General features: G+C 51.6%; 1 pseudogene; it reads right to left on the minus strand.

Moving 5' to 3' along the window:
• Window positions 1–797: 797 nt before the first annotated feature.
• On the minus strand, window positions 798–6,295 carry LOC116279127 (melanocortin-2 receptor accessory protein 2-like; annotated as a pseudogene).
• Between the last annotated feature and the right edge of the window lie 4,886 nt (window positions 6,296–11,181).

Below are 11,181 nucleotides of genomic sequence, written 5' to 3' on the forward strand. Positions count from 1 at the left end.
CCCCTCACTCAGCTGATAACCTTCCGTGCATTCCTGGGGACAGGATTGTCATAAAATGCACCATGGATTGATCCTCCTCCTAGGAAAGGAATGGTAGGGCTGTCCTCAGGTTTGAGCAAAGGTGGCTGTAGGATCTCAGAAGAGCTGTTTCAGCACAACCAATAGAAATGTCGGCCACCGTGACCACGTGAGACAAGTTTCCTGCCATCCAGGTAGGCATTTGGGCTTCTGACAAAACCTGGGCTCAGTAAAGGGTTGAGTAGAAGGCACAGACCTGAGGGATGCCCCAGCAAGAGACAGGAGGTAGGGCCTGGTTTATACTGTTCTGGGTGTATCCCAGCCTTATCTGAATACGAAATCAGAAATTTGCAAAACAGCAGAACTAGGATGGATCATCTATTCCAGACTCCTCACCTTACAGTTAAAAGGATGATAGCCCTGACAGGCAAAGCAACGTGCTAAAGGCAGAGCGTGGAAGTGCCAGTGCCAGATAAAATGCACCATCCCAACCCCTGTTCAAGGACTCTGACAAAGAGTATGGGGCCAAGGCTTCCAACGAGGAGAATGAGACAGTGTAAATACTTTGTACCCCCAAAACCCCAAATGTTTTTTAAAGGCACAAAATCTCACCTTAACTAGCTCTCTTCTGAGGGGGCTGTCTTCTGTCTCTTCTTCTTTCTGTCTGTCTCCATTTCTCTCTCTCAGACACAAACACATACAATTTTGTGAAAGGGGACTTCATGCCATACAAAGACAGACTTCACATCTTCAGAAAGATACTTGACAAAGCACGTTTCTCAACTGAAGTCTTTGAGTGAGGTCTGGGCAACTGGCTTATTTTCTAGAACAATCGGTGGTTCCAAAATCAGGAGATCATCTTCCCCAAAGGAAGAGTTCTTGTCCATGCTGATGAAGTTGGGGATGGCACATTTCATGAGCCTATTCGGCTCCTCCACTGGCCACATGCTGCATCTGATGGCTTCCTGGAGTCGAATATCACTGTCATGGGCTATGGTTGGGGTATCAGATTTGGCCTTGTCCAAGTGGTCCACTTCATTGACATAGCAGTGAAAGAGGGACCTAGATTTGTCATTGCCCTGCCAGAGAACACCTTGGGCACCAGCGGTCTTCCAAAGTCTGACACAAAGCTGTTCAGTCTGAATCTTTTTTCAGGAGACTCTGCATTGCAATAAAGAAAACCAAAATAAAAGATCGCTCACACTCTAGCTCGGTGACCTGAAGAATCATAGTTTTTGCCATCTACTGAGTGCAAATCCCTGCACAGATCATGCTGACAAGCACTGGAAGTGAGAGACATCACTTCTGAACACATACAATTAAACCCAAGGCAAAGTCTCAAGTGAGGGCCCTTGGACCATCCTGAAAAGACTCCCTGAGAATCCTCAATATTGGTGCATCGCACACCAGTGTTTATCAGTGGGACACTCAGATCACCTTAATCAGAATTAGTTAAAGTGCTTCTTAAAATACAGAATTCTGGGGTGCACACACTCAGTGTCTCCAGATGTAGGGACCGGTAGTCTGTATTTTCATAGCCACCAAAATCACTAAACATGCTCAGGTTTAGCACTGTGGTCTACATCGGGTCATCTGAGCATCGACAATGCTGTCTCATGGGGTGCGGAGGTGCCATGTGTGTCAGGGTGCTTTCCTACCCACGTGTCTCCCGTGATACTCAGAGCTGAGAGTGCAGCCCCATTGGGCAAGAAATACCACCATTTCACAATGCATACTCAGGGCGCCCGACTGACAGATACAATCAGTGATAGGAGAAGGGACAAAACTCAGGTTCCTGATCCCTTGTTTCACTTACTGTGGGACAAATGATCAATTCAAGGGTAATAAATCAGTGAATGAGTGAATAACCTAACTCTCGTTAGTCCCACAAGTGCCTGGAAGAGCGAGCCTGGGCACACTGAGAACAATAACAGCCCATCTACTTAATTGCCATCCTCCCCAGATTTATGTAAAGGGTACTTCCACCCAGGCAGTGACTCCTGAAGGGCAAGAATCATGTCTGAACACACTCTCAAATCCAGAACACAACCTGACAACAATTAGGCTTTGGAGTCTGTGTTTAGCGAGTGTGGAATCTCAGTGATTCCAGCTCTTACACCTTGCCTTCCCATCCCACCCCTCACGATATGGCCCTTATGACCAGTTCTCCCGGGGCTGGGGCCACAGAACCCATTTACAGGACTGGAAGAATCTGATCATATAAACCATCCCCCACATTATCATCAAGAGTCATCTGCATTTCAGGGATCAGTAATCCCAGAAACTTTGCAGTTCAGGCAGCTGAGGGAAATTTAAATCAGCTCTGTCTTCTACTGTGACTGCCTGGGTGACATCAGACAAGGAATTCTCAAAAGCCTGAGCTTTTCCTTTCAGGAATAATCTAATTAACAAACCTCGTTGACCACTCAACAAATGTGATGTGAAGATCAATGATTTACACAGGACTACAGCATTCACTAGGTCATGGATTTAGAATCAGACAAAAATCACTTGAGAAAGATTGACAGAATGTAGCTTTAATGCAAGTTTAAATATTCTTACCTTTCAGTAAATCATCTTACCCTACTTACCACTTAACCCAAGTTTAAAAGATGTTTGAGAACAGGGATGAGTGTGCCAGCAAACTGTGACCCAATGTCCTAAAATATCACCTAGGAAAAAGAGGGGAGAAACACATTTTTAACAAGCATGGTGAGGATGGTGGGGTCATCTCCCAACTCCAGACTAAGAAGCTCTGAGTAATAGCTTTCCTGCCTGCCTGGGGCATCAGCTGATGTGAAACCCACCCAGAAAACTCACTGTGCAGCAGCTCTTCCATAACACAGGCTACAATTTCTCAGAATTAAGAATTGGGTCCAGTAACCACTTCGCTGAAGAATAAAGACAAAGGAGAACAAGAGAGTTGTACCCCTCCCCAGGGGAGAGCCCAGACCTTGGGCTGCATGTACTGCACCCACCTCTCAGTAGGATAAATTGGAAAATGGTGTCCTGCGAAACTGGGGCAGCAAAGGTTGAGATGGGAACAAATTGACCAGCTGGCCAGGGACAGCCCCTCTGTCGCTGCTTTGGCGGCTGCCTTCTCCCCCTCAGCACATCCTGCCCACCTCCGGTGGCTAAGCTGTCAGAGAAGCTGTGCTTTGCTACCTGGGGCAACAGAGGCTGCCCCAGGACAAGCTGCAGGTGAGATGGGAGCTAAACCACTAGCTCCCCAGCAGCAGGCTCCATACCTCCGCCAACACCCTGCCGCCCCCGCACCCTACCACACCCCCGGGGCAATATGACCCTGAGAAGGGTGACCTGGGAACGAGGGGAAGCAGAGGCTGCCCCCACATCAGGCCTCCAGAGAGATGGGGGCTCATCCTCCAGTTCACCAGAGAAAGACCTCTCTCCTCTCCACCCCCTGATCTCACCGTGCCCACCTCCCAGGAGCAACCTGACTTGGTGTGGGGTGTCAGGCGAATCTTGGGTGGGAGAGGCCATCCCAAGTCCAGGTCAGGGGAAAGGAGAAGAAGTGACCCCATTAGGCGGGGCAGCAGTCTGTCGCAGCTGCCTCTACCCCCCAACCGAATCACGCCCGCTTCCCAGGAGCAAGCTGACCTGGAGACGGGCATCCTTCTTCTTGGGCAGCAGAGGACGCTGCCAGGATAGGCCGTGGGGAAGAGGAGAGCAAATTGAAAGGCTCCATGCTGCAGGTCCTCTACCCAAGTCTTCCCCACCCCTGCACCTCAAAGACACCTCCCAGTGTGCCCCTCCACCAGCAGGCTCAATGGGACAGGTGTGTCTGGTGATCTGGGGCAGGAAAGGCCACTCCCACACCAGGCCATCGGGGAGAGGGAAGCCAATCCACCAGCTCCTCAAGGCAGCTCCCTACCCCCACAGCAGCCACTGTGAAGGAAAAGCCCAGCTGGGCTAACAAGCTAAGTCACAAATCCAAGTGTGATAAGTGTCGGTTTACTGATCTAAGTTCTGCTGGGCTAACTTGTAAATCTGAAGTTTAGTGTCAGTTTACTGGGCTAACAATCTAACTCGTAAATCCCAGCTCAACAATTGTCAGTAACGTGATCTGTTCCAAATTGATAAGCTCCAGTGTACTGATTCCTTGTTTTTTGTTGTTTGAGCCTTATTGGCTAATAGCCCCATACTTGTAATTAACCCTATAAAACCTCATGTGCACATCTTGGAGGTGCTCAGAGCTTCAGAGCAGAAGCCCCTCTGAGCCCGCCGGCATCATAAATCTGAGTACTCCAACCCTCCGAGTGGTGCTTGTTTCTTGTCTGGCCTGTTGTTTCCATAACACCAATGCTCCTGCCCCCTGACCACACAGTGGCCTCCTCCAGGGAGCAGGCTGACCTGGAGATGGACGTCTAACAAAATTGGGACAACAGGGACCGCCCCCAGGGCAAACCATGGGGGGAAATGGGAGCAAATTGACTGCCTCCATGAGAAAACCTACCGCTACTGTCACTACCCCCAATGTACCACGCCTGCCTCCCGGGGTCAGGCTGACTAGGATACACGTGTCTCGTAACCCAGGGCAACAGAGACTGCCCCCAGGGCAAGCCACCGGGAAGATGGGAGCAAATGGGCCCACTTCCCAGCTGCAGGCCCCCGACCCCCACCACCCCTGCACACTGACTACCCTGCCTCCCGCCCCCAGCAGGAAAATTGGAACAGGGGTGTCCCAGGACCTGATGCAGCAGAGGCCACCTGCAGGCCATGTGGCACAGACATGGGAGCTAATCCACAAGCTCCCATGAAGCAGCCTCCCTATCCCTGCAGCCACCACCTTACCAGCCCCTGACTGCACTGTACCCATCTCCCAGGAGCAAGCTCACATGGAGTCGGACCTCAGGCAAATCTCCAGCGGCAGAGGTCGCCCCCAGGCCAGACCAAGGGGGAGAGAAGAAATGGAGCAGCTCCCTGGAACGGCCCCCCTCCCCCTGGCGCCGCTGCCGCCTCCCAGGAACAAGCTCACCTGGAGACCTACGTCTCGCCTCTATAGAGCAGCAGAAGCCGCCCCTGGCTCCACCACGGGGGAGAGCGGAACGAACTGACCGGCTTCCATGTGGCAGCCACCCTTCCCCCATGGGACCCGCACCTTAATGGCACTGCCCCCACTCCCCACTCAGCAAGCTGAGTGGGACAGGTGCGTCTGGCGACCTGGAGCAGCAGAGGCCGCTCCCAGGCCCGGCAGCCAGGAGAAGGCAGCTATTCCACCAGTTCACCAGGGGCAGCCTTGCTCTGCCCCCCTGCCTATGCCACCGCCCGCTGACCTAACCGCCCCACCTCCAAGGAGCAAGCTTACCTGGAGTCCAACATCTGGCGAATCTCTGGCAGCCAAGGCACCCCCAGGCCAGGCTGCAGGGAAGAGAAGAAATCGACCGGCTTGCCCGGGCAGCCTCCCACGTGACACCGCCTCCGCCGCCCCCGCCGCCCCAAACCATTGCACTAGCCTCCCGGGGTCAGGCTGACTGCGAGGATGTGCACTTGCCTTCTGATCCTGGCCATGTGCCTGAGCACCTCCCTGCACCCCTACACTCCCTGCACCTCTGCACACCTGCACCCCCTGCATCCCCTGAACTGCCTGCACCCTCCACAGCCCCTGCACCCCTGCCACCACTTACACCTTTGCACTGCGTACACTCCTGCACCCCTGCATGTCCCACACACCAACTCTTCAGCCTGTGGCACAGTCTCTGCTGTTAGACCAATGCACAGGAACTCACATCTTTGCCAGTATATGATGCATCAGTGGACGTTTGGGGTTGGCTACAGGAAGGTACATGTCCCGGTCACTAGCCTGGGCCACTAGGGTGATCTCTGTGAGGTCACCCAGGATGGGCTCAGAGATGCTGTTTTCTGGGAAGAGAGAAATTGCAACTGGTCTTGAGGGCAGAGCTGTGCTCACCAGGCCGTTCAGGTTTCATGTTTTACACAGGGCTTGGGGAAGTGAAATGGATCTGGCCAAGTAAGACCTGCCTGCTGTGTGCCCAATTCAGTCCTGGGCTCTGAGGCAGACCGACTGGCTCCCACTCTCAAGGCCCAGTTTGGGCACCTGAATGGTCCCTTGGAGGCATCCCATCAGTTCTCAGGAAGAAATCTTGCTGCTTCCACCCCCACGGCCCTCCCTCCCACTGTGCTGGCCTCAGGAAGGTTCCTTACTTGGGGAAGAAGGCAGCCCACCCCCTAACCCACCCCTCACCGTGCTCTCATCCAGGCTGCTGCTCTCTCTGCCCGTCAGAGTCTGGAAAGCCATCCCTCTTCAGTTATGCCCCTTCTGAGATGGACTTGCTTCCACTCAATTCTAGGCAAGGATGCACCATGGAATGCACTGTGTAAGAGAACCAAAATAAATAGTTTCTTCTGTGAGGTTTTCTGTTTATCTACTGGGGCTGGGCTGTGTGTAGTTTGCTACAGCTATTGGTGTGAGAGGCTAAAGCCGCCTTTGTGTCCTTGTTTTCATCTCCCCGCTGTCTTTGGGTTTTCCCAAGACACTCCTGAGACATTTACTTCTTTTAGTTTTATTCCTGTTATTACACAGAGGCCCTACTGTCATAGAGGTAAGGTGTTGAGGGAGTAGAACAGAGCAGGACATCTGTAGTTCTGTGATTAGTTCTCATTGAGCCTATGCCCTGACCTGTGACCTCCACAACTGTGTCTCTTTCCCCCAGCCCAATTTGGATGAGACAGAGGGATTTCCCTTCCCCCAGGATGGTTAGGCTCTGGTAAAATAATTTCTCACTAAAAAAACAAACAAACCAAAAACAACTTCCCCCAATGAAACAGAATGTTCTGGGTGTATTTCAATAGAGTTATTTTCTCCTTACCAGGCAGGAAGCATGTGGAGTTTTTCTCTGACCTTCATTCTGAGAACAGGACATGGTCCTGGAGGTAAAATGCATGAAAAAGAGCAGGGGGCCCCTCTGACCGGCCCCCTGGAGTTGTCACACTCAGACTTCCCCACGCTGAGCCTCCTGCTGGCCTCAGGGACCTGTAAAATCTGCCTGCCCCCAGGGTTCTTACAAAAGCGGGTTCTGCCCTGGGGGCTGTGACTCTCCATGCCTGCCCGGCTGCCTCTCTGGGTTGGGACCAACTTTGCCCCTCAGTTTTCTGGGATCTAAAAAGAGCAGTAGGTTTGCAGCTCCCTCAGCACTGGTGTTCTTTTCAGGACAGAAGGAGCAAATTATGAGCTCCACATGAGCTGGACCAGAGGCTGGAAGCCTCCCCTCCTTTGCCTCCGTGCAATCAGTGGCTGTGGTTCTAGCGGAGTTGTTGAAGATGCGGATTTAAACACACACATCCCAGCCCCAACAGGAGCATACAGTCCCATAAATCCCCTCAGTTTCCACTGGTAACTACGGAGCTGATGGGGACACGGGTTTTGGGACCACAGAGGCCTGACTGCACGACTTGCTCCATGGCCTATTAACGTGGTTGTTCTGGGCCTTGTCTGAAGTGGCTTGCTTACTGCACGTGGTACATGGGAAACACAAAATAAGTACTAGAACCTTCACTTTTTCTCCCTCCAGGGCCTTCAAACATAGAAAGTAATAAGTGAACTCAGACGGCCTAGTCACCACAATGAGGTCCGTCCAGTCTGGCTCTCCTGAGTGATGGGCACTGACTTTCACCTTAACTCGGAACAGTAGGAGAGCCACCTTCTTCTAACTGGGCATCTCCCCAAACCAGGCACGCCCTCAGCTGAAACGGAGTCAACTCCCCCATTGAGGTGTGTGCTGGTGGCTTCAGTGTGACCTGGCCCTGCCAGGACATGAACCTGCAGTGAATGAGGTGGAGGGTCGGGTGGAGGGGTGTCCCTCCTGGGGTGGCAGGGCACCCAGTAGAACCCCGCCCGGCCTGGTGCCTGGGGCTCCCTAACACCTACAGCTCCTGGGTTGGCTCCGGTCCTGGCCACTCCACACACCCTCCCAGTATCTTTTCATTAAGTCCCTTTTTTGCTTTTATCAGGGAGAAGTGGCTTCTGTTGCTTGTTCAGTGAAACAGTGCATCGGGAAACCAGACTATTTCTAACATCAGTAAGATACCAACCTCGGTCAGCTTGCCAGGCAGACCGTGCAGCACAAAGGCCTGCACAGGGCTGTGCCAATGGCTTACGTGAAGGGTCCTCATCATCTGTCTTCAGAGATACAGAAGCTGGTGGTTCAGGTAAAACCTCAGGGAGGGATTGAGGAATCCAAAGCTGGTTGGTTTCAAAGGCTAACTGGTCAGAACAGACCCCTGAGCTGTGGTCAGAAGCCTGGCTCAACATCATGCAGACTCAGCACCCTAAGTGCCGGGTGGGGCCAGTGGTGTTCCCTTTGCAGACACTTTTTGGGGGTTCACTGTAGCCCCTTAAATGCAGCAGAGATTCCAGCCCCCTTAGCCCCCACCCTGAGTGTTACATGACACAAATCCCAGGAGTGTTTAATTTTCATCTTTGTTTAGGAGGATGAAGGTGGGGCAAGAGGAGACATAAATTCATACTGACTGACACAAGGTCACAGCCAGTACCTCCTCCTCAGAGAGCTATGTGCTCCCACAGTGGTGGCTGGGGGGCTGGGCAGAGACCCTCTGCTGGTCCCAGAAGGACTCGCTCCTCTGGCCACAACTGGTGGGTTGGACAACAGATCCAGAGGGAGACAGAGCATCTTTCCTGGGAATTTGGAACTGATACACAGAAATCAAGTTCACTCATCTGGGGATTGGCGAGGGGGAGGGGCAGTAGTTGGAAATCAAATGAAACCAGAGCATGAGAGAAAGTTAGAAGTGAAAGAGAGAGAGACAGAGAGACTGAGCTTGTGAGAGCAAATAGAAAGAAGGAAAACAATCATGGGACAGAGGAATTCCAGCTCCTGACTGTCTAGTCTGTCCCAGCCCATCAACAACCCCGCAGGATGGTTAATATCATTCCAGTTTTGCAGATTAGGAAACAGGCTGAAAGAGGTGGAGGCTGGGTTTGGGTGCACAGTTAATTTAAGTGCTGCTGGACCCCTCACTTCCCATTCCCTGAAGGCACCGTAATCCTCACTGGGACCCCTGTGGTCCCCTGACAGCCCAGCACCCTGATCAAATGGCCCCTGTGGGAGTGGGAACCTCTCTGAGTGTGGAGAGTTCCCTGCACCGAGATGCCATGCATCAGCAGGCTCCTGCTCACCCCAGGTTAACATCTCCCCAGCTGTGCAGTCTCCCGGACCACTTCCCTCCATGCCAGGCACCCCCATCCTTACCAACTAGTGTACTACAGGAATTCAGGCACAGGGATGCCAAAGCAACACAAGCCCACCGGCTGTACAAACAGCAAACTCCCAGCCCCACCTGGGCTCCATGGGAATAGTAGGTGTCCTCACCTTTCATGTGTCTAAGACAATCTTCTTCTTCAGCTGGAGGTTATAGAGAAAAATAAAAGGTCCAAAACATAGTTCAGTGAGGAATTTCTCCAAGGCCCTGACTCCAGAGTCTACAACCAGTTGTACCTAACCCCCGGACTTGGGGTGAAGAAGGTGGATTATTGATCAGCAAAACCCCCGGTGGCCCAGCTCCTGGGCTTGGCTACCCAGAGGGGGCTTGGGGATTGGGTAAGGCCAGGGCACTTGGGAAGAGCACAGAGGACCTGACCTCTCCCCTCCGCACTTGTAAACCCTTCCCCAAATCTCAAGGCATTGGACAGAGAGCAGCCACCACAATAAGGAGATGCTCCCATCTCTTCACTCACTCCTGTCTGTTCACTTACATGCTGAGCATCCACTGGGTCCCAGGGCATGACACAAAGAATGGCCAATGGGACAGGCTTGGTCCTTCCCCCTGGACCCTGTTCAATCTGATGAAAGAATGATCACTCATAAAGAGTTTCTCAAAATTATACAGAGACCAAAGAGAAACTGCAGAGTGAACCAAATTTAAAAATATATATGAAGATCCCCCAGTCTCCCTGCCTAAGGTTAACAGCATAAAGCAAAAAGATCTTGCCTTTGATCACCAAGGAAATTGTCACCCCCTCTCAGGTGGAAAGGAGAGTTATTCTTTGAGCAGGACACAGAAGTGTTCCATCGGATTGGACCAGGGCATCTACATTCATTCAGCAAATCTGTATAAGCTCCTACTATGTATGAGAATCTCCTAAATAGACTCGTTCCCAAGGCTCTTGGGCTTTATCAGTCAACAAAATAGACATGACTCCTCATCACTGGGGGCTCAGAGTTTTAGCAGAGGAAACAGGCAGCATGTTGGGGGTAGCAAGAGCTTGGAAAAATTAAAAAAAAAGAGTGATATGAGCAAACTCGGGTGATGGCGGTGGGGTGGGAGGCAGGCAGGAGGGAATAAGGCAATCCTGGCAGATCTCACGGAGTAATGAACTTGAAGCAGAATAGATCCGGAGGAAGAAGGAAGAGCCGGAGCCAGAGGCCCCCAGAGTGAGGGGGAGAGTGTGGGCGGAGAGGCAGAGCACGCCGGGTCCTGAGGCCTTTGGGACGACTTTGGCTCCTAATGAAATTGTGACCCGTTTAGTGAGTTTTGAGGGGAGGAGTGATGTAGTCCAACTTATGCTTTTGTGTTTGTGTTTTTTTGGGAGAGGTAATTTATTTATTTTAATGAAGGTGCTGGGGATTGAACCCAGGATCTCATGCATGCTAAGCATGCGCCCTACCACTGAGTTACACCCACCCCTTCAATGTATGCTTTTACAGGTTCCCTCTGACTCTGTGTGGATGAAAGATTGTAGGAAAGCCAAGATGGAAACAAGAGGCTATTGGTGTCCAGGAAGGGCTGAAGGTGGCTCTTAGGAGGGCGGGGAGCAGGTGGTTAATGAAGACAGAGTATTCAGAATTTTCTAACAAGCTGGATTTGCTGTCTGTGTGTGTAAGAGAAAGAGAGAGAAAGGACATGGTTTCAACATCTGGACCTGGACAATGGTAGGGCTGTCCTCTCCATCCACAGCGTATGGGACAAGGTGGGGCTGAGCAGGTGGAAAGGGGCTGGTATCAGCTCAGTTCTTCAATGTCATGTTTAAGGGGTGTATTACATATTGTCACAGAAATGCCTAATACGTAGAGGAGTCTGTTTTCTTTTTCTTTTTAACATATAAAAAATATAATTTAAATGTATTAATTGTATTATGTGAATGATTTGGGAATTTTATTTCATTCC

The sequence above is a fragment of the Vicugna pacos genome, chromosome 19, assembly GCF_048564905.1.
Source record: "Vicugna pacos chromosome 19, VicPac4, whole genome shotgun sequence".
Lineage (NCBI taxonomy): Eukaryota > Metazoa > Chordata > Mammalia > Artiodactyla > Camelidae > Vicugna > Vicugna pacos.